Below are 25,381 nucleotides of genomic sequence, written 5' to 3' on the forward strand. Positions count from 1 at the left end.
CCTTTAGAGCTCATCAAGTTGCAGAACCAACTCCAACCCCTAAAGCCATCAAAGACTGCCATCATTATAATTTTTTCCTCTAGAGCCACTCCTAGTACCAAAATCTGTCTTCATTTTCTCTCATTGGTGAGACAAAATAACCACCCCACCCCAAATAAAGAAGGAACAGTTTATTTAGCTTACAGTTTGTGGAGGTTTCAGTCCATAATCAGCTGGCTCCAAGGCAGAGTGATGTGGCAGAGGGGCAACAGTTCATGGTGGTGGAAGACAGCTAAAGCAGCAAAAGTAAAACAGGAAAAACAGGAGAAGAGGAACAAGCCTCTTTCCTCCTTTGTATTGTAAGCAGGGCCAGTGTAGCACTCATGTCCTCTCCCTGGCTTCCTATTGCACAGGCTCAGGATGCTTATAAAGTGAAGACCCCTACTGAGTCACTTTGTTAAACTTTTAAAATTCTCAAGTTGACACAATGAACAATATCTTACAGCAATAAGGGCATGTCTTCTGCACCCTAGAATGTAGAATTGCTGAATTACTTAGTTAAACTTCTAGACTTCTCAAGTTGATACAATGTATCAACCATTATAGTTTTTTTGTTTTGTTTTGTTTTTGAGACATAGTCTCACTATGTAGTTCAGGCTGGTTTTGAACTCACTATGTAGCCTACGATGGCCTCAAATTTACAGCAATCCTCCTGCCTCAGCCTGCTTAGTGCTGAGATTACAGGCATGCACCACCATGCCCCGCTGATTCCTAGAGCTGATGCTTAACTCTTCACCAACTAGACACAGAAAATGAGAGAACTTGTGTTGACTTATATTGCCACCTTTAAATAGCACACACCTAACACATGAAAACTCAATAAGCATATGTCGAATAAATGTTCCTTCTTAACATCAAAGTATATTACTGTTTTTAAAATTTATTTTTTTTTGTCTCTTCTTTTTTTTGGTACCAGGGATTGAACTCACAACCTTCCACTTGCCAGGCAAGCACTTATGCTGCTGAACTAAATCCCTAGTCCCTTAAAGTGTATTACCTTTCTATTAAATAACAAATATCTAAGAGATGTCAACCTATAAAAACAAAAATTAATTTTTTGTCCCAGTTTTAAAGGTTACAGTCTGTGATCCCATCCTGTGATCCCCTGTCATTTTGGGCCCATGGTGGGTGTTGTGGTGGGAACATGTAGCAAAGCAAAATTACTCACCTCATTTCCAAAACATGGGGATAAGAAGGAGAGAATGAGACCAGCACCCCACAATCGCCTTCGAGGGCACCCCACACTCACCTGACCTCAAGACTTCCCACTGGGCCCCATCTCTTAAAGCTTCCACACCTTTCCATAGCACCTTGCTGGAGAATAAGTCTTTAACATGCGGGGCTTCAGGAAATGTCCCAGACCCAAGCTGGTCCAGAAGGTCCCAGCTTTGTGTGTCTTGTGTGACTGGTTCTGAATCAGTCCCATCATTTCTGTCAGACACATCAGTAACTGGGAATGTAGTCTTGAGCCCTTGTGAATCCCAATTTGGAATTTCCATATTTGTCCATCTAAAAATAAATAAAAGTATTACATGCTTGTAAATATGCTGTGCTTGGGGCAGGGGGAAGAGGCTACCTCAGTGTTCCCAATTTACTAGTCTGACTTCTATGTTTTGAAATAGAATGAAATGTATCCTTACAGCCCCAAAATTAGCATGCTGGTAGTATTTGTGTTTTTCTTTTTTTTCTATGAACTAATAGTAATGTTGTTTTTATGGGTGAAGAAAAAAAACATGATTTTTATGGATTTCCACAAATCCAGGATTCAGTCTGAATCCTCTTTTCTTTCACAATCTCTCTGACTAAGACTGTACTCTGGAAAATGGAGAGATGACTGTCTCTAGATACTTCATTTGCTGAGGTGCCCGCCCTGTCTGGGATTATTAGAACAAAACATACATATTCACTTACTTTTAGAACAAGAGACAAAGTATACTGGTGTTAATTATCACCATGTAGTAAGAATTCTTGTTGAGAAGCCAGGCCCTGTGGCACACATCTGTAATCTTAGCTTCCCAGGAGGTAGAAGCTGGAGAGTCGTGAGTTCAAGCCCAGCCTGGGCAACATAGAAAGACTGCATCTCAAAACAGGAAAAAAAGAAAAAAGAATCTGTGTTGAATTTTCAAACAGAATGCACATGGCTGGGTCCCTCCTTGCAGAATTCAGACTGTGCCTAGACATTCATCCTCGAGGGCCAGTCCGACACATTCGTTTTGCTAAGATGCTCCTACCCCAGTGGGTGACAGGACTCCCTCTGTGTCCCAATGTCTTGTAAACAGTCAGGGGAACCGAACAGGCCTCCAGCCTCCGGCTGAGAGCCTTCCTGGTAGAGAACAGCAAACCCCCATGTGCTGGCTAAGTATGTTTTCACGTTTTTAGAAGGTCACAAAGAATATAAGACAGAAAGTATATGTGGGTTTCAAAGAAAGCCGAAAACACTTACTATTGGAAGCTCTTTCGGAAAAGGTGTTGCACATGATTGATAAAATTCCACATTTCCTTGGCCTGATGCCCTCAGAGCCCTTGGTGAGGGGTGCGAAGGTGAAGCTGGAGGCTGTAGTGGATTTGTTTTGTGTTGAATTAACCGAAAGTCCCTTCCTTGTGGAGTTCTGGGTTAGTGCAGGCCAGCGGAGGCATTTTGGGGAGACTTAGGATATGTGGGTACTGGGGCAATATTCCTTCTGCACTCAGAAAGGTAATGTAGACATTAGGCTGCTGTCTGATAACTCGCCTTTAGGGCCCAGGGGCTGCTGCCCTGAGCTCCCACCGGTCTCCTCCCTCGCTTCCTGGCTCCTCCAGACCTGGCTATCACCTCTTCTGACTCTAGACCAGGAGCCCCACACTGTGCAGTCTTGAGGAGTGACACCAGCTAACGCAGCAGCCAAGCTGGAGGCAGGAGGAAGTTGGTGCCGTCCTTTTGCTTGAGTGCCCCCTCATTGTGCTCATGTCAATTTGTTCTGCTCTCCCCACTTTCCGACGTACCTCTTGTGAGGCGGGCTTTCCCTATGCAGTCCGGGTATCCCTGAACTTGCTGTGTAGCCCAGGCAGGGTTTAAACTCTCAGTGCTCCTGCCTCAGCTTCCAAGAGGACTAGGATTATAGGCATGTGACACTGCACCTAGCTATCTACTTTACTCCTGCATTTCTGGACGCCTTGCTTAATTACCTGAACTCTGTGCCATTGTCATTGTGAGTCATAAAACTTCACTTTCTTTTTTCTTTTTTTTTTGTCTTGTTCATTTTATCGGTACCGGGGATTGAACTCTCGACTGCCTGCTTGCAAGGCAGGTGCTTATGCCGCTGAGCTAAATCCCCAGCCCCCAAAACTTCACTTTCCAAGTAGTCTTTAACAGTGGGGAAGGAGGACAGCCACTGTGTCCCCAGTCACCATCTGGCTTCTCTCACACACACCCCTCCAGCCTCTCAGATCATCTGACCCAGGGAGACCCCAGGAGCTCTCAGCTGGAGGACCCAGGGGTCCTGCCCTGGGGGATGGGTTGCTCTCTCTCTCTCTCTCTCTCCCTCTCTCTCTCTCTCTCTCTCTCTCTCTCTCTCTCTTCCTCCTCCTTCTCCCTTATTGTTGCCAACTGCAGAAAAACAGGAAAAGGTCATCACTTTTGAGTTCCTTTGATTTGCTTTCAATTTCTTTGCTTCTCACCGAGGTCATCTCTAAAGATTACTTCTGTTTACAGGGGGTGCAGTAGCTTATTTTTCATCATTTTAACCTTAGTAACGCCCACCGAAGAGAAGTTTACTGCCAAGTTGTAAATAATTGTGCAAAGAGAAAATGTGATAAGCAAAGAAAACAGATTTTAAAACACATTGCTGATGTTACGAAGTGAGTAGTTGGTGACTTTTGGGCTAATGTTGATCCTCAAATCATGGGTATGTTCAAGGTTTAGAACTCAGATCTTCTATACAAAAGACACTTAATGGAACCTAAGGTTTTAGGTAGCAGGGAAAAATAAAACTTTTATTTTTGGGAAGTTCATTTTATTGTGACAGTTTCTTAAAGGTGCCATGAAACTTTAATTATGGTGGCTCTTGAAAATATTACGGATATTTATATCTTCCCATTACACTCTCCACCCTTCATTTACCCAAGAAATAGTCATTTTCATTATATTTTTGAAGCCTCATTTTGGCTTACTTTTTAAAGTTTGGCATCAAAGTGAAGAATATTTTAAATTAGAAAAGAAGTATATACTCTGTTCAGTAAGGCACAAAGAACAGAAACATCACTTATGCCGCCACTCAGTAATAATTTTGGGAGACTTTTCTTCAAAACACATATGCACAGCCCATGTACACATCTACAGCGATGGCGTGGTTGGACTACACATGTCTAAGAGCAGAAACTTGACTAATACTGAAGTCTACCACTTTCTGAAATGTGTGACATTGTGCTCTGTCTCTGTCTCTCTGTGTGTGTCTTCCTTTCCTGGTACTGAGAATTGAACCCCAGGATCACTCTGCCACTGAGCTGTTATATCCTAGCCCTTTTGAGACAGGGTCTTGCTAAGTTAACCAGGTTGGCCTTACACTTAACAATCCTCCTGCCTCAGCCTCCTGAGTAGCTAGGATCACACCTGGAATTAGCTTCCTAAACCCTAGCTAGGGTTTCCCTAACTGTAAAACAAAGCAAAGAATAGTAAGGCAGTGAGAAGTTGAATGAGACTGTGCATGTGAAGGCTATCAGTGTCTGACACACCGTGAGCAATCAACAATTGTGAGCCATGATTAATTTGTAACTTTCTCTTGTCACTTTATGTTTTTTTTTTTTTTAATCACCTTACTAAACCTTATGGCAGCTTTGGAAAACTACAGTTCTCCCCTATTTCATCCTTGCCTTAGTGAGGATTTTCATATATTTGAACTCTTCTGCACAAGTTAGATTCTTGAACCTACAATTACAGTCATTGTTCAAAGAACGTTTGTGTTCATTTACAGTTAAATGCCAGCACTTTAACACACGCCAGCTCATTAGCGCACAGCACACCTCTGCAAGGTAATTGTCACTGTGGTCAGTTACAAATGAGAGAGAATGTAGGCTGAGGGAGGACAGCTGAGACTCCAAGCCTGGCCTCCTGGTTCCAAGGTCTTCCCTCTTGGTAGGCCACTTCCCCTGACGAAGCCCATCCAGTCTGTAGCACATCCTTTTGGCTCACTGGGATCAGCCTGTAGACACCGACCCAGCAGGTCCCACCTGGTTCCTAACAGAGCAAACAACTATCTGCTGGGCAAGAAAAGCACTCTGGACTCAAAGTCAAGAACGCTGGGTTCTGAAGTTCCTACATCCTGTCACAGAGTCTTCATCCCTTGTGGCTACAAACTATCTTTCCTTCTTTGTGGGGTGAGATAACAGCCAAAGAAAAGTGATAATCATAGGACAAAAGTTTAAAAATGTATAAAGCCTTTAATTTCCAACCTCTCATACTTTTATGACTTCTTACTAATGCTTTTATTACTAATGGCAATGATATCACTTACCTTTTTACCACCGTGGCTATTTGTAATGATGTCCTGCATAACTCTGGGGATTCAAAGTGCCTCCCCACCCTGGGTTTATTACCACTTTCTGTGGATCTCATTGATGTCTCTCCCTCCTGCCTAGCTGCTCACGCAGGTCTCCATCAGAGCTCGCCTGCTGCCCTGGCTCCCTCTCCGAGTCCTGCCCTCCGCACTCTCACCTGCAGTCCTGTTGCTCCATATTTCAAATGGAAAGGAATCAAAGGGTTACAGTCCTTCATAACCTTCCCCTTAGACACCCATCTGTGAGTTAAACTCCACCTCCCCTGCATGTTGTTAGGTGGATTTTGTACAGTGTCATTGGGATACAACATGGCTTGAAAGGGTGAGATTCCCCTAGAACTCTTTAAGGAGATCAGATTTTTTTTTCACTTATGTAAAAGTTATTGAAGGTTTTACATGGTCCTTTGCTTCTCCCAGCTGGGAGTTTTTGTAGATGAGGGAGAGCAGTGGTGGAGCAGATTAGAGCAGAGACCAGAGTGCTGAGCTGCTTCTTTGGAGGGATTTCTTGGAGTTGGAGACAGTGGAGTAATTAGGAATAGGAATCTGATCCTTGAGGTAATTTGGAAGAACCAGAGAGCTTTATACTACCTGTTCTGTGTTTCCTTAGTGTGATTCATTGACTCATAAAGTGGAGACATTTTGATATATCATTATTAGTGAGCGAATCAAGGTGAAGCACTCCACTGAGTGGAAATTGCGTGGGAAAGGAAGAAGGGGCACAGTGTTGGAGCTTAATGGTGCGAAAAGAGTGATCGTGGAAGCGAATTATAAACCGAGTGAGAAAGGTTAGGCAAAGGTGAAGGACTTCACATCAGCTATGAGAAAATGATTAAAAACTCCTCCTTGTAAGAAGATGTCCATCAGTAAAAAATAGAGATAGCGATGAATATTTTAAAGGTTCCTAAGTTTTAACAGCATGATGAGTTCTGTTTTCTGTATATTTACCTATTAGTGATTATAGAAATGATTTTTATAAAGTCCAAGAAGCACAAATTAAGATTGTCGGATGCAACAAATAAAAGCTCCACAACACACTGGGGACTTACTTACTTTATTAGAGTTAAAAACTTACTTGCTTCTCATCTGTAATTTTAATTTAACTGGGTCTCCTGTATTTTTATTTGGCAAGGTAAAGGGTAAGCCTGTGTAGGAAGGATATCAGCCAAGAATAGATGGAAGTTTGTAGGGAAAGGAACAGCTTCTGGGCCACTCTGCAGGTTTAAATCTTGTTCGGAGTTAATGGCATGCCCCTCTTGGTAGCACAGTGCTCACTATTATAAAGCCACCTGGCAGGGCTGGTGTGGGCCAGGCCTCGAGGTAGGCAAAGGCTGCAGTGGATTTTCTATCACTAGATTCATGTTGCCCTATACCTGGTTCTCAAGAGACGGTCAAGGGCAAAGACCTCAGTGGACTAGAACCAGGTTCTTTGGTCCAGGGAGCAGGGAAAGAGGATGAGGCAAGAGTTTGAGTGCACGGTAGAGGTAAGGGAGGTGGAAACCGGGACATGAATGTGTAGTGCCCTGTGTTACACCTTTGAAAAGGAAACATCAAATCATATACATTAGTCACCATTTATGAATAGTTCCTGCAGGTGGGGCGCTGATTTATTGTATACTTAATAAATAAGGAAATGGACTTAGTATATTTGCTCCTTATCTGTGAGGAAACTGCTAGAAAACTTTCAAAGTAGTGGGAGAGGGACCTATGAAGGTTAGGGCCTGTGTGAAATCTTGACAAGGTGGGGTGGTTGAATGAGCTAGGCCACACAGGCAGAAAAGAGCAGGGTAGGATATAGGGGCTAGCAGGACTAGAATCAAGTCTTGATACGGAAGAAGAGTCACTTTAGATTGTGGAGCAACTAACTATAAAAGAAGCACAATAGTTGGTGAAAAGATACTGTTTTCAGGCATCGAGGATGCAGAGGAGGAGGGGTGAGGAGGGGATGAGGAGAAGGTCCTGGTGATAAGGAACTAGCAAGAGAAAATCATTTTGGTATGTAAAGAATTCTGTCATTCTGTGTGCACCAAAAAGCCCTTTACTGAGGTTGTACAGATGTGTTCAGTAGTGCTTCAATCCTTGGCCTGAGGTTCTGAGCTAACCACGGTTTAAACATATTATATAGAAAATTCCAGAAGTAAACAGTCTTTAGTTGCACACCATTCTGATCAGTGGAGGATTCCTTTGTTCAATTCAGATGGAAATCACAAATTGGCAAAGTGCAGCTCTGCCAGCAGTCCTCATGGCACCAGATGACACTGAATAATGCTAGATGCCAGCCAGCTGCTGGTCAATGCTGCTGCCAGCCACCACCATCTAATGCCAACTTGTACCAGATGCTACAAGATGGTCTCTGCTACTGAGCTTCATTGCCTGATAATTTCTGGAGCTCATCAGGGCAAACCACTCCTATTGGTTATTGCTCTTTCTTTTAAGATAACCACTCTGAGTAGAATCTTAGGCCCTTTAGAGTCCATACTACCCAAGAAAGAATTCATGGGCATGTTTACTGGACCACCAAAGATCTGTGCTACACAACTCGGAAGGGGGGCAGTATGCTGGTGGGAGCCTTCCTGGACTACCCCAAGAAGTGACTGGAGAATGCTGCTTAGATAGCAGCTGCCAGCCTGTAATTGGTCCAAGTGCAAGCCTGTGATTGGTTCAGATTCAGGCTGTTGATTGGTCAAAGTACAGGTCTGTGATTGGTCCAAGCAGGTACAGGGCTCCAGGATAGCGCAACTATGAAAGTGAGAGATGGGGTTCCAAGCTATTTGACAGCTGTCTCTTCTCAGAGAAAAATGGTGGGACTGAACCTAAGGAATATTTGGGAAGGCCATTTTCATTATAACTATTGGGGTTTGAGGAGTTTGGGGATATTAATAATAGAGCCAAATCCCTCCCTCCATGATCTTAGCCACACCAGGGTGACCCACCCCTTCTTGAAAGAATTGGCAGCGGTGTTTGAAGTGGTAGAGTAGGGGAGAGGCACCATTGAGCTGAGCTGTACTTTTGTCAGAGCCGATTACAAAATAACCACAGAGGACACAGAGCAAGTCATCTCAGTTCACTGGGAGGTGAGCAGGGAGGAGCAAAAGGTAGCCAGGAGGAGGGGCGCAGCAGCTGCTGGCTAAGCCATCCTCCCCACCCCCGACCCAGAAAAAGGCAAGAGTCAGGCGCTTCTTGCCTGCCTCAGCATGATGAAATCTCACACTGCCTCGCTCCATCCCTCCTGGTACATGGATTATCCCTTTACACAGTTTATCTACACTGCCCATGAGTCACTAAGAGGCCGGGTCAACTGTTTCAGTGTCATAGTGCTTATGCTCAAATTGATTGTTTCACTTAGTAATGGCCACAAAGTAAAGAACAGTGATGATAGCAATTCAGCAATGCCAGAAAGAACGCACAAAGTTCTTTTAAGTGAAAAGGTGAAGGTGTCTGAATTAAAGAAAGAAAATGCTGTGCTTACTAAAATCTACTGTAAGAATAAATCTTCTGTCCATAAATTTTGAAGAAGAAAAAAGAAATTTGTACTCGTTTTGCTGTCAGACCTCAAACTGTAAAAGTTATGGCCACAGTGTAGAAGTACTTTGTAAAAGTGGAAAAGCCATTAAATTTCTGCATGTATGGGAAAGAGTCTATATGGTGCAGAGTAATGCTTGAATCGTATCACTGCCACAAGGAAGCTTAGACCAAGGGCCATCTTTCCTCACTCAGATTCATATGACAGCTTCCTCATCCCTCTCTCTGTCTCTGCCTGGGTGGCTCCTGAGATATTATCCTCTTTAAAGCCAGGGTGATATTTCTTTTCTTTTCTTTTTTTTTTTTTTTTTTTTGGTCTTTTTCTTTTTTTATCGGTACCGGGGATCGAACTCAAGACCACACACTTGCAAGGCAGGCACTTTTACCGCTGAGCTAAATCCCCAGCCCCCGGGGTGATATTTCTAATATGAGAAACTGTCCATTTCATTTTTCTGCTACAAGCCATTTAGGACAAAGCACAAGATATTGCTTGACTAGCTCTAATTCATAACCATGTTTTGGTTTATAGATAGATATCCCACCAAAGCCTCATGCATTCCATAGAAGGGGCTTTTGCAAGCTGACGGGCTCTTGGGTGTGTGATACTCATCACTGGTTTAGTCTACTGATGGGTTTATAGATGGATGTGATGTTGGAGGTGAAACCAGGTAGGAACAGGTGGGTCACTGTGGGCACTGCCTAGAAATATATATCCCTTCTCTTCTCTTGATTGCATACTGCTTTCTACCTGCCATGCCATGAATTGTTGCTCCTCTGCCATGTTCCTTTGCTGTGCTGCCATGCCTTGGAACCAGCCAGCTGTGAACTGAGACTTCTAAACCTTCCTTCCTTTAACTTGTGGGTGTCAGATATTTTGTCCCAGCAATGAAAAAATACAAAATACCTAAGACAGCCCTGCTCAGTTTTTCCCTCTCCATGCGCTGGCCCCAGGCCAACTAAACTTGCAAACAGCAGAGACTTCTGTAGTGTACAGAACATGACATCCTCTGTCTCAGCCATGTACCATACCATTTCTACGTCCTAGAATCTTCTCTCCAAGGGTCAGCTTACAGTTATTTCTCCTGAAAACCTTTCCTAGCCTTTCTAGCTTACTTAGGTGTCCCTAATGGACTTCTGCTAGAACCCTGGATTTAACAGTCATTCATAGTCATGGAGGCTGCCATGCTTCATTAGTGCCACCTCAGTCTCTTAAGGTCATACTACCATCAGTACCAGGCACTGTGCCTGGCTCAATAACTCATACTCTAAAATAAATTCTTGTGCTAAATTAGGCTTTTTCAGCAAACAGGAAGAGACTTGCCCAGATTATTTTAGGCTAGTGATGGCGAAACTTTTAGAGGTTTCAGTGATACAAACAGTCCCCTGCAGCATGCTTACCATAGGTTCACCACCAGTCTTAGGCAACTGCAGTTTATCAGAAGGATCTCAGAGACTCAAAGAGCTCCAGGGAGAGGTGATTTATCAAGAAAGCCTTTGCAGTAGGGGACATTTTTGAACAAAGCACCGAAAGACACCAAGAGACCAAGCCAGGGAAGGGGGCTCTGTAGACCTGCCTGAGCCAATTGGTTCAATACAGTGGTCAGGTCCTTTTTCTCTGCCTCTGCAGCCTAACTGTCAGGAAAAGTTAAGGACTAGATGTCTCCTGGCCCACAAGTTTACCCCCAGGGGATGAGTTACCATGAAAGCAAGGCCCCGCCATCTGTCCTATATACAGTGGGTATTAGCAAGCAGACACGGAACTAACATCACAACCTGCTTTTAAAAACGAGGCAATGTCTCCAATTAGTCTCTTCCAGCGGGTTCTCTCTGAACCAGTCACATCACTATTCTGAAGGAAGGATGGCCTGACTTTATCATCAGGCCTAATGAACAAATTCTGCAGTAACTACACCCATCTCCAGTGGCAAAACCAACACTCGGAAGTGTCAGGAGGCTGTCTCGGTGATCACCAATTCATACAGTGCAAGAGGCAATGGCAGAGGTGCCTGAACAAACCTTTCTAAGCAAATTATCTTTAAAATACTTCATCAGATAAATGAAAAAATATATTTCAATATTGTAATTTGGTAACTACCAAACCTGCTGTAGATTTTGGAGATTTTTGTTTACTTAGATTTGGGTTTGGTTTTTAAATTAGAGTCTTTGTAAGTAGTTCAGGCTGGCCTTGAACTCACTATGTAGCCCAGCCTCGTCCCAGACTTGCAGCAACCCTCCTGCCTCACCCTCTGAATGATAAGACTACAGGCACATGGCACCATGCCTGGCTTGCTGTAGATTTTGATAATGATATTTCAAGCGTTTGCTTCAGGTTCAGAGTGTAAATTTATGATAAATGTCCTCCAGACATTACCTCACAGCCTGGGTGTAGTTGACGCTGCACAGATGGCATTGAAATATTTTATAATAAATTTCAAACAAGGTGAAGCATGAGTAGGTGAGGCAGAAGGACACTATGGCAGTGCAGTATGGATACCTGTCAGTCACAGCCAGTACACGGCTTCAGGGCCCCGCCTAGGATGGGCCAGATCTGACGGCAGAGGCCACGTATAAAAAGATGGCGGCCACTGGCCCCATGGCCACTGTCTTGTTTTCCTTGTAGTGGCTTGCTCTGTATTCAGGGCATATTTTCTTTTCCCTTTTCTCCAGACCATGTCTTGTTCTTTAGATACTTCCCTCTTTTCTCTATTCTTTCCTATGTAAAAACCTTTCCTTAAACCTTTAATAAAATAAAACCTCTAAGTCCTTCAGTTTTCCTGTCCAGTTCTTTGTTCAGGACCACAAGAGCCTGAAAAGGAGCCCTGGGTCCTGCAGTAACACCGGGACAATCCAGCAAAGCAAGAGCTGTCTAACAAGGCTCATGAGTGAATTCACAGGTCACCTTTGTTTAGTTGGTATGAGGTAAGCCCATGGAAGTAGGTCTTTGAGAATTTAAATGTCAGAGGTTCTTCTACATTAAGATTCATTTGAGTGACTTAATATCTTTCTTCAACTGTACCACTGAAATAATAGTATCTACCACACGGGTTGGAGGGGAAAATTAAAAGAGATTATACAAAAGAGCTTAACATGATACCTGGTAACAGCTGTCCAATAAACATTAATCATGCCAGGTATGGTGACACACACTGTAACCCCAGAGACTCAGGAGGCTGAGGTAAGAGGATCACAACTTTGAGGCAGGCCTAGAAACTTAGTAAGACCTGATCTCAAAATTTTAAACAATAAGGTGTATGTAGGGGGAGGGGGTAGCTCAGTATGAATGAAGGCCCTGGGTTCAATCCCTAGTACTGGAAGAGGCTGAGGAATAAGAAGACGAAGGAGAAGGAGGAGAAGAAGAAGGATAAGGAAGAGGAGGAGGAGGAGGAGGAGGAGGAGGAGGAAAGAAAAGAAACAACCATGGCTCTTTTTATTGTTGCTGTCATCGTTGATACTAGGATAGTGAGAGTCATTTTCCCAGTGACTATCTCTATACCTGGCTCATAACAGGCCCGCCATAAGTAATTTCAGGAATGAATTCATTTGGAAATCTGCTTATACTCATTCTTTCAATCACGTATGCCTTGAGCACCTGTATGTGCTCGGACAGTGCTAGGCCCTGGCAATCGAAGGGTAAACGAACACATGCCCTCCCCCATGTGGGAAATTAGATGGGTGAATGGGCAGGAAGGTTGCTGGTGGAGAACCCAGGAAGACCCTGAATAGATTCTAGGAGACCTCAGATGAGGTCCCTGCAGGAGGTGGCATCTGAGTCCCGAGTGGTGAGTAGGATGCGGGTAGCTGGAGCAGGAGGGACAGCCCCAGCCTCGGTATGTTCAGAGGCCCCAGGAAAATGAGAATATATTTTGTTCTGCACAGGCCTGAGTAGGCCATTTAACATCCCAGAGGAATTTAAAGATGACTGGAGGCTGCAGGATAGTTTTAAATTTTCTCATATATAATTATGCTAAAACTACCCATATTTTCTGATCATATAAACCAGAAATAGGCAAAAATGTCAAGCCTAGAGAAAGGGAATGGGAAGAACTCTCTCTCTCTGCTTCTGGTTTGCGTTAACGTGATTTGTGCTCTATACAGGAATGGAAGCTTTTATTCTTAAGTTTCTGGTTCTTATAATCAATTTTACCAAATCTGTTGATGTCTACACATTGTGTCCTCTTTGCTTCTGCCATGCTTTTCAGTCGGCAGTCTCTGCGAGAGTTTATTGGACTGCCAAGAGTAGCTGGTTGACAAGAGGTGAGAGACAAAGTCACTGCAAAAGTTACCATTTGGAAAGAGCTGACCTTGATGCAAATTTTCCTAGTATCACTGCTGATGTCCCTTTTGTTGGTCACAAGCTCCTAGCGTCAGATTGTGTTCATTCAAAATTCCTTTCTCAGGTCTTGGGTTTTTGAAAGTTCAGGTTATAATTAATTAATTCTCACCTAAACTCCTGCTATGTCAGTACCACACCTGAACTCAGGTGTGACCAGCAAAATATCTTTTGAATCATACACAATATCTTAAGACTCAGGCTGTTCATGTACAGGTTTACTCAGCAAGGATTTGCTGAGTTCCTAGGAGAAACATGGTACTATAAGAAACAGGAAAAAGACATGAGGATTTTTTTTTCTTGTACTGAAGATTGAACCCAAGGCTTTCACACTGCTACCTCCTCAGAGTCTTGCTAAGTTGCTAAATTGCTCATGCTGGGCTAGAATTTGCACTCTTCCTGCCTCCTCCTCCTCCTCCTCCTGCTCCTCCTCTTTCTCCTCCTAGATTTTAATAGATTTTTAAGAGGTTATAGTACTGTTTCTTAATCTCAGCACTATTTACACTTGGAACTGGATGATCCTTTATCAATAAAGACTGTCATGAGCTTTGTAGGGCATTTAGCTGTATCTCAGGCCCTACCCACTAGATGCCAGGAAGCAACCCTGCCTGCACTTTTGATTACAAAAGATATCTTTGGACATTGCCAAATATCCCTGATGTGGTAGGGGTCTCTGGTTAAGAATTACTGGCTTACAATAGCAGGCATCTTCCTAGACACTTCACATAGATTTTCTAATTCAGTCTTCTTTCTTTGAAAAGGCCTTAAGGAATATGGTTTGAATACAAGAATAGGAGATACTCACCTAGAGTCCTGTGGCTCATAACTGTAAGATTTGGACTTTAAACCCAGCTTTTGTTACTCTGCTACACCTCCAGACTGACAGACAACATGGCTCTAACCCCAGAGCAACTTCAGAGCTGGTTGGAGAAATATGACATGAGCTAAGTCAGCTACTCTGTGTTTATTAAGAGTAAGTTATTTGAGCCCTCAGAAAGAGGTGACAGAGGGCTAGGGAAGTCCCGGAACTCACCCTGCAGCGATCAGAACATTCTTTGTGCATTTGTGGGTAAACATGTTGACTGGGACAGTGAGTGTGTGCTGAGGAGTGGCAGGAGGAGAGATCTGCATAGGGAGCATTGAGTAGCAGTTTAAGAGAATCACTGATTCCAAATGGATTTTGTTTGAGTTCCAGCTCCTCTACGTATTAGTTGTATGGCTGTGAGCTAATTACAAAATCTTGTGGCCTTGTTTTATTGCCTGAAAAAAATGATGTTGCACAGGTACCAAAGGTCTCCTCCCTGCCTTCATAGCAAGACCACAAGTTGGTATTTTGGGGTGGAGAGCCAGACTCACTTCCATGAGCCATTCCCAGGGTACTAGTGCCAAAGAGGTCAGCCCCTCATTGTGGCTGTTGGAGTTGCAGCATTGATGATATCTTCCCAACAGGGACTCAAAGGGGGAAAGAAGCAGCGTGAATATCCGTCCAGACCTCTATTCACTCATCCATCCAGTCAATCAGCAGTTACAAAGAGTCTTTTAATTCAGGGCATCATGTTTCTATTAACTACATCTGGAATGTCAATAAGTCATCAATTTGCTCATGTGTCAGCTGAAAGCTTATTGGGTAGAAATGTCATTGTTTAGTTTCAGAGCAATTCAAACTTACTTATGTGGATTGTGACAAAATCCTGAGGTTTCTTCTTGTACTTATTTATGTGGGGTGTATCAGAATCCTGAGGTTTCTTCTCATGCTTTGCTTGGTGTCACTGCCGGGCTTTGCATTTATGGAGATCTCATGGCGTGATGTGGCTGGGGACCTTCTCCTGGGAATTTCCGCTTTCTTCCTCTCTCTGGCTTTTTATAGCTACATAAGGTTTAGATCTGTTAGCAAACACTTGTACAATTATGCCCCTCTCTGTTTATAGACTCAGGATAAGTTGTCTTAATGGGAAAATATCTGTCCTTTGGAGTAATTTGGATCAAAGCTTTTTCTTTTCTGTGTGGTTCATTTGCCTTTCTCAAAATCGTTTTGATGTCTGTTTCACTTATGAATCGTCTATAGTTGATAAACAACAGCTTTCAATAAACCTCATTAAGAATCTTGTCTTGATCTAAAAGTAGTTGACACTGGGAAAATATGTGACCCATCCGTATGCTTTCTCATGGATGCTAAATCAAAAGACTTTGTTAGATTTGGGGACTCTTAAGGGACATCTGATAAGAGGCCACAAGAAATAGCTGACCGGAGAGTCTTGACCACCAGGATGCAAGAGCATTTCAGTCAGCTCAGTTTGTATTAGGGCATCACAGGCATAATGCATTCTAATTCATTCATTCAACAGTCACAGGAAAACTATGACAGCAAGTGAGATTACAAACGAGTGACTTGTTTTCTAGTTAAATAAAATAGATGTTAGCCTGGCATGGATTCTTCAGCTTTGTAGCAGAACACCAGCCACCCCCAGTGACAAAGGAAACTTCATCCTTCTTTTCCTGTGTGACACTGGGTAAAGAAAATTTCATTCCACAAGTGATTCAGCCTGTGGAAGGCTTGGTATTTAGTCCATTTGGGCCAACAAACATAAATGTGTTTCTCCACACACACAGTATTTCTTCCTTCTGAATTGCTAAAAACACTTAATGACAGGAGGCAGTCTTGGATGATTAAGCACACCCCTTTGAATCAGACTGAATGTGTTTGAATTAGGACTCTCAACATGTAGTAGCTATTACTTAAGCTCTTTGTGACTCAGTTTCTTTGTGTTACAATAAAGCTAATAATTATTCCCACTTCATAGCACTACTGCAGAAAATAAACAAGGTAGCCAGTCTACATAAAATAGATTAGGCACAGTGCCCGACATAATTACAGTGAGAGCTTAATAATTCATAGCTAGTATTATTAACTAATATTTGTATACCATTGCAAAAGGCAATGCTTCCTGTACTTTGAAACAATATATGCATGAAAGTGTATCTATGGAATATATTTACCATCTGTTCCAGCCTCTCAGGTTGAACATACTCTTAGAGGTACCTATCCCAATAAAGACAAAGGAACAGTTTTGGGGAATCATTACATTTTCAGAGCACCTTTTCTATGAGTTAGGGAGCATAAAAGGCTCAGGATCTCTGCTCTGACATTTGCTGCAATCACTGAAGGACACTGTAGTTCTAGAAAGGAAAGGACGATGTTCTCATATAACTTTAGCCAAAAAATGCAAGATTCACATAACATAGGATGGCATTCAAGACATAAGGTTGCACCGAGATATCAAATGAGATTTCTAATATCAAGTCAGTTATCATTAGGATGAAGAAGTCTTCTATAGATCAGACCCACATTTTCACATTGCATTTTGAGTCTCTTCTGTCCTCAGTAGAGATGAAGCACAGCTGGTCGGTATCCTCTTTATAAAACCCTTCAAATACAAGACAGTTTGCCTTTATGCACTTTTTTACTCCAGACTAAACAAGTCCTTCAGTCTTCCCCCCCCGTAGGTTCTCTTTTCTGTCTTTTTAATCATTTAGGTTCTCCTCTGGAACCCTTCCAGTGTGTTCCCATCTTCCTTTAAAAGAAGGGACCTCAAGCTGGACGTACCCCCTCAGTAAGTGTCTGTCTGCTAAAACATTCTTTATAATGGCGTAGGAAACAGCAGAGGCATTTCCATTTCATGTCAACCCCCCAGCAGTGTGAACACCTCAGTATTGTTTTGCCTGTTTCTCGTCCAAAAAGCATGCAGACTCCTATAAAATGCATAGTGTGTTGTGCTCTTCAACTCTTTGTCAGTTTTTCTTGAATCTAGGCATTAAGCCGCATTTGTGCCTGTCCTGCTGATTATCACCCCCTGGGACACCTCTTTGTAATCAGCCATCATGCTGAACTCTAAACTGTCTTTAACAAACCATTTCCTTAATGTATTGAAGCTACTTTGGATTCTCAACATATCAGCAGTTCCCACTCAAATTCATGTTATTTGAAGACTTGAGGTGTGCACGAGTCTTATTTAAACCAGACCCAGGATAAAATCGTACAGCACATTTTAAGCACCCCTTTGTTTACTGAGCCACTGATCTCTTTTCCAGTCAGCAGTAAAGGCCGGGTAGGGAAAAGACAGAGCAGATCCTATCTTTCTGGCCTGCTGATGAGAATGGCATATGCATTCAAGAGCTTTCCTGAAATTAAGATATTATGCAGATGTGGTCAAATTTTTAATTCCGAGCACATACACACCCTAAACTGATCTTAAGCCATGAAGATTGTAGAGGGGAGGAGCAGAATGTTTATTGCATTATACTTTATAGATCTGCTTTAAGTAGCACTGATTTGCGCATCATAAATTACATAACGGATTGAAGGAATGGAGAAAGTTAGAAGCATTAAAGCATTAGGAACCCGCCAGTGGAAAAAGCACTCGGGAACGACAGAAACACTTCGAAATTATTATTAGAAAATTATTCAATTTGAACTCAGCCCCATAAAATTTATCAGATATGGAGATGCCACATTAAAAGAATACTCATGAATCCACTAGGACTTCCACTTCATTAGCAGAAGAGCTAGATAAGGGAAAAGGGGTAGGAGCTAATGTTCATTATAATACCTGTAAGGCACATACTTTCTGCTAGAGTTCTGATACACTTGGCTTTTCTAAAATCAGCCTAAGTTTCCTTGACCCAGGAATTGTGGCCTTTTGAGAATTGGCTTGCAAAGCTTTTCTCCTTGGGTACATGTAATTCCCTTGAACTGCATGAAGTGATGTTAGAGTAACTCACACATCCTTAAACATAAACTTTATCCTAGGGTTTTTCACATAAACCCTTTCATCCAGCCTATTTCCAGTTTACTTGAAGGCTGACCTGAAAGAAGCAACTGAAGATAATTCTAGGACTGGTAATTGTGATCGTTAGTTACCAGGTGCTTTTGGGTTGCTTCTTGAGTGGCAGTTTTCCAGCCTGGGTTTGCCTCTCCTAGGCTATAATTATCCATTCTAGTAGCAGTCATGGCACTGGGAATTGAAGCCTTCTTTGGCCTCTTCCATTATAATTAATTGCTTTGAATTCCATCAGATCTGTCCTTTTCGAAGCCCATTTACTTTTAGGGCCCGCTGGATGACTAGGACGAGAATGATTGCTTGGAGACAGAAAGGTGGAACAGGGCGGGGATAAGATTCTAGTGCAAACCCAAGGAGGGGAGACAGTGCGCCTGTCTGTGCCGATCCCAGGAGTGAGTTTTCTTCTGAGATCGGTGCCATTTAACCTCAGAATCTCTCCCTACCTCTAGGCCAGCTCTCCATGGGAGCCCCCAGCTTGAAGACCTTCCAAAGGCAGGTGAAAATGAGTTTTGAGCAGAAGTTCCTTAATGGTTTAAGGTTTGGCAGAGCGAGGCTTTTACTTTTCAACAAGTGTTGGGAGTGCGAAAATGGAATAAAATACAATCAAAGCTTTGAAAAACAATGAAAGAAACCTTGTGGGGTGGCTCCTGTCTCTCCACCACCCGCCCCTTCTCCTTCTTTAAAAAATGCAAACACTCCTTTCCTGTCTTGTTTATATTCCCATTACTTTAAGACAGGAAGCGCTCTGTGGGTGTGATGTAAACAATTGGGGCTCGTGGGTCGGGCTTCCTCATCAGTTTGCAGCTGGGGATGGCGGGGCAGCCCGCGCCTGCTCAGGCCTCGGTCGGGTAGGAGGACTAGTTGACTGAACCCCGAAGAAGTGGGAGGGGCAGGCGAGCGCGGGAAAAGGTATAAAGGAAATGCTTGAGAGGTGCGGTCACCCGCGATTGTAGTTCAGGGTGGTAAATTGGGTTGTTCCAGCAGGAAGAAAGCGTGGCGATTTATGCAAAGTTCCCTGACATCCTGCCCCATCTCATAGCTGATTGTAGTCCCCCCGCCCCGCCCCGCCCCGTAAGAGCCCAGGCGTCTGCTGATTATGAAACCGAGTGGTTAGGAAGTGGACGATGTTAGGGCGGTGGGGTTCCAGGGAGAACTTTGGAGCGGGGTGAGGGCACCCCGGCACCTCTGAGGGTCTGCTCCCAGGTTACCGCTCTTGATGTAAACAGGAGCTCCCAAGCTCTCGATGTGAACAGAAGCGTCCGAATGAGAACCCCCAAACTGCAGGCGACCCTGCCCCGGGCGTTTCCTTTTCCCTGGAGAGGAGGGGAGTGACCGGGAAGGGATCTGGAATGCTGTGGAGTTTTGACAAGTGAGCCCGCGAGTGACGAGCCGCCGTAGATTACGTTACAGCCTTTTCCTAACCTCAACCCGGGCCCGGGCGGGCGGGGGCTCCCACAGCGCTGGAGCCCGCCGAGCCGTGCGCTCCGGCTGCCCGCCGCCGCCCGGGGACAGCGGCACCCGGAGGGGGTGGCGTCCCGGGGCAGCCGGCCCTGCCCACCCCCGCGGCCGCCAGCAGGTGATCGGGCTAATGACCCGGCCCTGGGGCGGCTGAGCCCCGCCCGAGCGGATTACCCGGAGCCCAGCTGCCCGACCGAGGCTCCGAGGACGCCCGGCGAGGAGTGGGGAGGAAGCCTCCGAGGGTGACTTCGAACCTGGAGGTAGGATCTCCCTACCAGACCGAAGGAAACCCCAGGCTCCCCGGTCCGGCCCAGGTATGGTGCACGGTGCATTTGGGTGTACACAAGCGGGGGTGGGGTGGGGGTGACCCCGGCACCCGCGGAGCGGAGCGGCCCCCTGAGCGCCTGCAGCGCTCTTCCCCCAGGTCGCTCGGGGATTTGGCCTGGGGACCCGCGCGTTTGGAGACGGTTTGCGTTCCTCGGGAGGAGTGAGCTGCAGCTGGTTTGTCAGTTTCTGGACGGAAGGAGGCGCCCGGTGTGCGCTGGGCAGGGCAGGGGAGCGCGCGAGGACAAGGCGGGGTGCTCCCGCGCCGCGCCCGCGTTTTGAACACCTTTTGTAACGCTGATCCGGCGCAGGGAGGGCTGGGCAGGGGTCCGCAAGCCAGGCGTCTGCCCCGCTGGCCTCATCCTGGCTTCTCCGTGTGACTGGCAGGCCAGCAAATCTGGGGCAGAGAAAACTGTGTTCTCTACTTAGGGAACTGTGTTTATGATCCCATAGGAGATCTTGGTCCCCCCAGGGGACAAATCTTTACCCCAAACTACTGAACAATCTCCTCAGACAACAACAGCTCCACCACTGATTCACAAAATATTTTCATTAGCGTATCCACAAATAAAAGACGTCTGACGGTGAAAGCTATTTGGGAAGAGGCTGGCCTTTTTCTATCTTGGAGCCCCTCTTCACTAGGGAGTTTATAAATACTAGGAGTGACATTAAGTCAGTTTTGCTCATGAGGTGGAAGACAAAGGAGGAGGTAACTTTAGCTGTCATTCTGGAAAACGTTTCTGGGAGAAAAGATTCTGCGCGTATAAAAAAAATAAATGTTTTTCATAAAAGTAGGTCAAGCTGAGTTTGCTGTAAGGGGGATAGCAAACTCCAGGTGATACAGAAGTATCTTTATATACACACAAAACAGTACTATGTTGTTCTTGCAACTCTAAACTCATACTGCAGATAAATTGAAAAATAGTTAAAATGCCAAGGCTTTCAGGATCTCCAGTTAAATCTACTGGCCCGAGGGCAGCAGTGAAACTCAGTGACGGTAGAAGCTGTGATCCATAGAAAAAGGGCCCACAATCAGAGGAGATAGAATAGGACCCAGGGGAAGTGACAGGGAAACCCACATGGATGGACTGTGCATCTGAGACTCGTCCAGTGCCTGAGCCTGCACTGCTGGGTAGACACGGGTCCGACCTCGCCACCACACAGCACAGCAGAGTTCCTGAACACTGCTTTTTGGTTTTGCCCTCTGGCTTCCATGATTGCCCAGTATCATGCTGGCTTCCTCCAAGCCCTGTTCCTGCTGTGGTCTCTAAGCTCTGGTCAAGTCACACTTCGGAAATGTTTCCATGAAAGAATTCTATTCCACCCAGTCTCCTGGGATAGCAAGGAGTCTTCTCCTCCCAGTTGCCGTGTTGCTGGGCCTGCAGTCATCATGTCTGTCAGCACCTGTGCTCTGCGTTGGCCCTGAAGAGGCTACACCCAGGATGCTGCATGGGAATCTCTGATACTTGCTTTTCATGCTGGCATTGAGTTTGTTAGCTGAGCTTCCCTTTTGCCCTCTTTATTGAAAGCAATAATGCTTATGATTAAAGAACCTCACAAATCTCAACTCCTGTGCCCCCAAAACAACCACTTTTTAACTCTTTGTACTTTGGAATGGCAAGTGCATCCTGCCACCTGATCATCTGACCAGGACTTCATTCTCAGGTGGATTTGCCTCTCTGGATGGAGGCTGGCTGCTGAGACATGGACAGGACGTGTCCCCTTTGTTATACAGGGAATTTATTTTGCCTGTTTCTTGTGTGGCATCGTCTGTATTCTAAACCCCTTGTCTTCCTTTTTATCTTTTTTCTGGTAAAACACATCTTCCAGACATTCCTGACTAGACACCTGTGAGGTAAATTTTGAGGTCCCCCAAGGTTGACTGAGTTCAAATGGGGTATAAACTCTGTTAGGGGAATTTCAGAAGCATTGTTGTTCTAGGTTTCAGTATTGCTCTTCAAAATCCTGATGGTTTGAGTCCATTTCCCCTCTCTGAAGGCTTTTAGGATTTCTTCCTTGTCCCTTATAATCTGTTTCTTTTAATGAAACCTCACTATACTTTGGTGGGACTGTTTTTCCATCCATTTTACGAGTCTTCCTATGGGCTTTCTCATTCTGAAAACCTGGAAATTGCCTTTCAGTTCTTCTAGTGTGCATGTATATTTGTTTGTTGTTTTCAAGACAAGGTCTCCTCAAGTTTCTTAAACTGACCTCAAACTCACAATCCTCCTGCCTCAGCCTCCAGAGTAGCTGGGAGTACAATCATGCAGTTCTAGAGTTTTAAAAATATAAATGTTCTTGTCCCTTCTTGTAGAACACCTGCTACCTGGAGAGAGAGACTTAACTTGACTAAAGCTCTTATTTTTTCTATCTCCTTTAGAAAAACGTCTGCTTCCTGGAAATCTCTTCATTTTATCTTCTCTCCCATATATTCCACTTTTATGTCTGCCATCAAATATTTGATTCCCTGAAGCGCCTCAAAAATATGAAATTTTCTTATAACCTCCTGTTATTGTTTCACAGATGAAAAGCTTCTCAACTCTGCAGATCTCTTTCCAGTTTCTTTGAAGTATTCCTCTCCTCCCTGCATTGTTTCTGTTTCCTCTGATTTCCTCTTAGTTTTGCTTGTTTTTGTTTTTTAACATCTTGCATGGTAAAGGCTTGCCTCTTGTCTGACGATCTGTGATCACTAAAATGCTAATTGGAAGTTCTGTCTGGATGGAAGTCCTTCCTTCTTCCTGGGGGACCCAGGACAGGTCAGAGTCCAGAACCACATCTGGACACAGGACACTTGTCACTGTAGCAGCAGAGTGACTGAATGGCACTTGACCTTGCTAAGGCCAGGTGATAGTAGTTGATAAAAGCTCTGTAGGTGGCTCAAAGGTGAGTCTGCCACTGCTCTTGTGGATAAACTGCTGGTGGTTTCATCCCAGGATTTCTCTCTGGTAGGTCATCTTTCCACTGAGGGGAAACGGCCCAGGTGAAGAGGACTTTGGGAGAATTAGTTGAACATGGCATTCTGGGAGCCAGATGGGACATGACCAGGAGTCTAACCATTTGGTTTGGAGGCGTTCTCTGACTCCTATTTTTGGAGCAGTACCTCTTCACTCAGCTATGCATGCCTGGTGTTTCCTAGTTCAGAGTTCCTCTAATTCAGGAGACAAACACATTGCAAAAATGCAGATCTTCAGGGCCAGGGATTTAGCTCAGTGGCCTAAGTGCCTGCCTGGCAAGCACAAGATTGTGAGTTCAATCCTCAGTACCCCCCCCCCCCAAAATGCAGACCTTCACCTGCTATCAAGCGAGGGGATGAGGGGTCTGATGGCTTTATATTCAGAACTTTAGTGAGCCTCTGACTTTTGAGGGTTTTTTCCTGCACTTTCATTGTACAGTGCTCCTAATTCCAGGGTCTCTCTGGAGCTCTGAGCAGGAAGCAGAAGCCTGCTTCCAAGGCTTCTCCCACAGCTGTACTCGGCTTTAACTTTCTGTCATCTGTAGAATCAATTACTGCTAGTTTGTGTATTTTCAGATCCCAAAATTTTATTGCAATCATTGTTGCCCTTGTCATACTAAAGATCGAGCCCAAAGAGCACTGAGCTGCATCCCCAGCCATTTTTGAGACGGGTTCTTACTAACTTGGCCGCACTGGCCTCTACCTTGTGATCTTCCTGCTTCAGCCTCCAGAGTAGCGGAGATTCCAGGTGTGAGCAACCTGTAATGCCCACCTTGCTCTAAACTGTTACAAAGCCTTACACTCCCCTTTCAGTCTGTCATATTTATTGGCAAGTGGTCTTCTCCCTGAAGAGCCCAGCTTTGCCTTGGATTGCTCCTCAGTTCTTCCCCCATGTTTATACCATGCTGCAGTAGGTGTCTACTTCAGACAAACATACAAAAATATTTTTTTTCAGCTGTAGTACTTAAAATTGCCACAAGGCTCTAAATAGAGTGGTTATTGGGCATTCATGTGGACGTGTTCAAGTCTTCTCTTTTAGGTCACTGCGCTGCTGCTTATGTCTGGAGTGTCAGGCAGGGTGTATTTCTGGATGGTTAAGGCTGCAATTTAATGAATGTTTCTTCTACAAGGATAGGTGTGTAGCACATTAACTTCCTTAGAATACATTCACACTTCTTTCCTCTTGGTCCTCCCTGGCAAACCTCAGAGTGGTAGGTCTGTTCTATGGACTTGGAAACGATGTCCTTTAAGACGATTAGCCCATTCCATTTGTGGTATCTCCAGTCCACACCCCAGGGACAGGTGTGGGAAAGAACCCGAGGTCCAATCGGGGCAATGAGATAAAAAACAAATCTATTGTGGAGCTTATAAGGAAACTTTGCTCATGCCAAAGACAGATACAAAGTAGCCCACCCTTCGCTTCCTCTGTGTCTTGTCTGGAACTTCTGCAGGCATCTCGCCTCCAGGTTTATGATGCAAAGGACAGGCAAGAGATGGCAGGTGGCAGAGAGCCCCAGAAAAGCACAGCCTGAATCCCACCCTTCCTCCGTACTTCCCATCTCTTGAGGTGATTAATTTCCTCTTTGTTGAATCCCTTTTGACTCAGGCTTAGGTATCATTTGCTGCCAAACTGATACAGGTGGAGATTGATTTATACCTCACCTTACTATGTCTCCAAAAAGAGTTAAGAGCATGAGCTCACTCAGATTTAATACAGCCTGAACTTTCATTTGATTCCGATTGTGATTCCAAGTTGGATTCCTCTCTACAGGGCTGCTTCCTAGGCAGATGAAAGTAATTTTATTCTCTTTTCCAACTTCAAAGGTAGGGATATCTACTGAGTCATGGGGTAGAAGGGAGGGAGGCTCTGCTTTGGAGATTACTGGCGCATCCCAGTGTGAGAACATTCTGGGCTATCTCCGAAGTACAAACTTCTTAAATGACTGCAATGAAGAAACCTCATGTACTCCAATCTACGAAGAGCCAAACGCTAGTTCTGACTGCTGCCTGCATACTTGGTATTGTTTCTCTCTGCCATCCTTTGTCTTCAAGCATCCAAGTCTTTCGGAAGCTTTGAAGATGAAATACACTTTGGAAGTGCTTAGTGGTGTCAGGAAGACCAGAATACAGAAGAAAGTATTCTGCTGATTCCTGTTTTCCAGTTTGACTGAAGTGGCAGTGATGTACTAATTATTTTTATGAATAAAAGGTCAATCTGAGCTGTTCCATTCCTGCCTGATACAACATTGGCCTGCAGGGAAGCCCTAACTGCATTTAGCATTATACCATGATTTTCCCCTTTGTGTCTGTGTCCTTACTGCACCAAGCTTTTAAAAGACAGAACTTTATATTGTAATATAGCTAAGATTTATTGAACCCTTACTACCTG

The 25,381-nt window shown here is 44.4% G+C and overlaps 1 protein-coding gene across 5 annotated transcripts in view; it reads left to right on the forward strand.

Annotated features, from left to right (window-relative positions):
* Positions 1-25,381, forward strand: part of Pdzd2 (PDZ domain containing 2) — a 370,241-nt gene that overhangs the window by 148,240 nt on the left and 196,620 nt on the right. Inside the window, exon 1 of one of the 5 annotated variants that reach the window (XM_013152851.3) lies at positions 19,345-20,029. The exons of the other annotated variants lie outside the window; for them this stretch is intronic. The gene's annotated coding sequence lies outside the window, so the exon portion shown is untranslated. Of the gene's footprint in view, positions 1-19,344; positions 20,030-25,381 lie in introns of those variants that run through there. 5 annotated transcript variants of the gene reach the window in all.

This window comes from Cavia porcellus, unplaced genomic scaffold (genome assembly GCF_034190915.1).
Source record: "Cavia porcellus strain 051 isolate PalLab524CR breed Dunkin Hartley unplaced genomic scaffold, mCavPor4.1 scaffold_11, whole genome shotgun sequence".
Taxonomy (NCBI): Eukaryota; Metazoa; Chordata; class Mammalia; order Rodentia; family Caviidae; genus Cavia; species Cavia porcellus.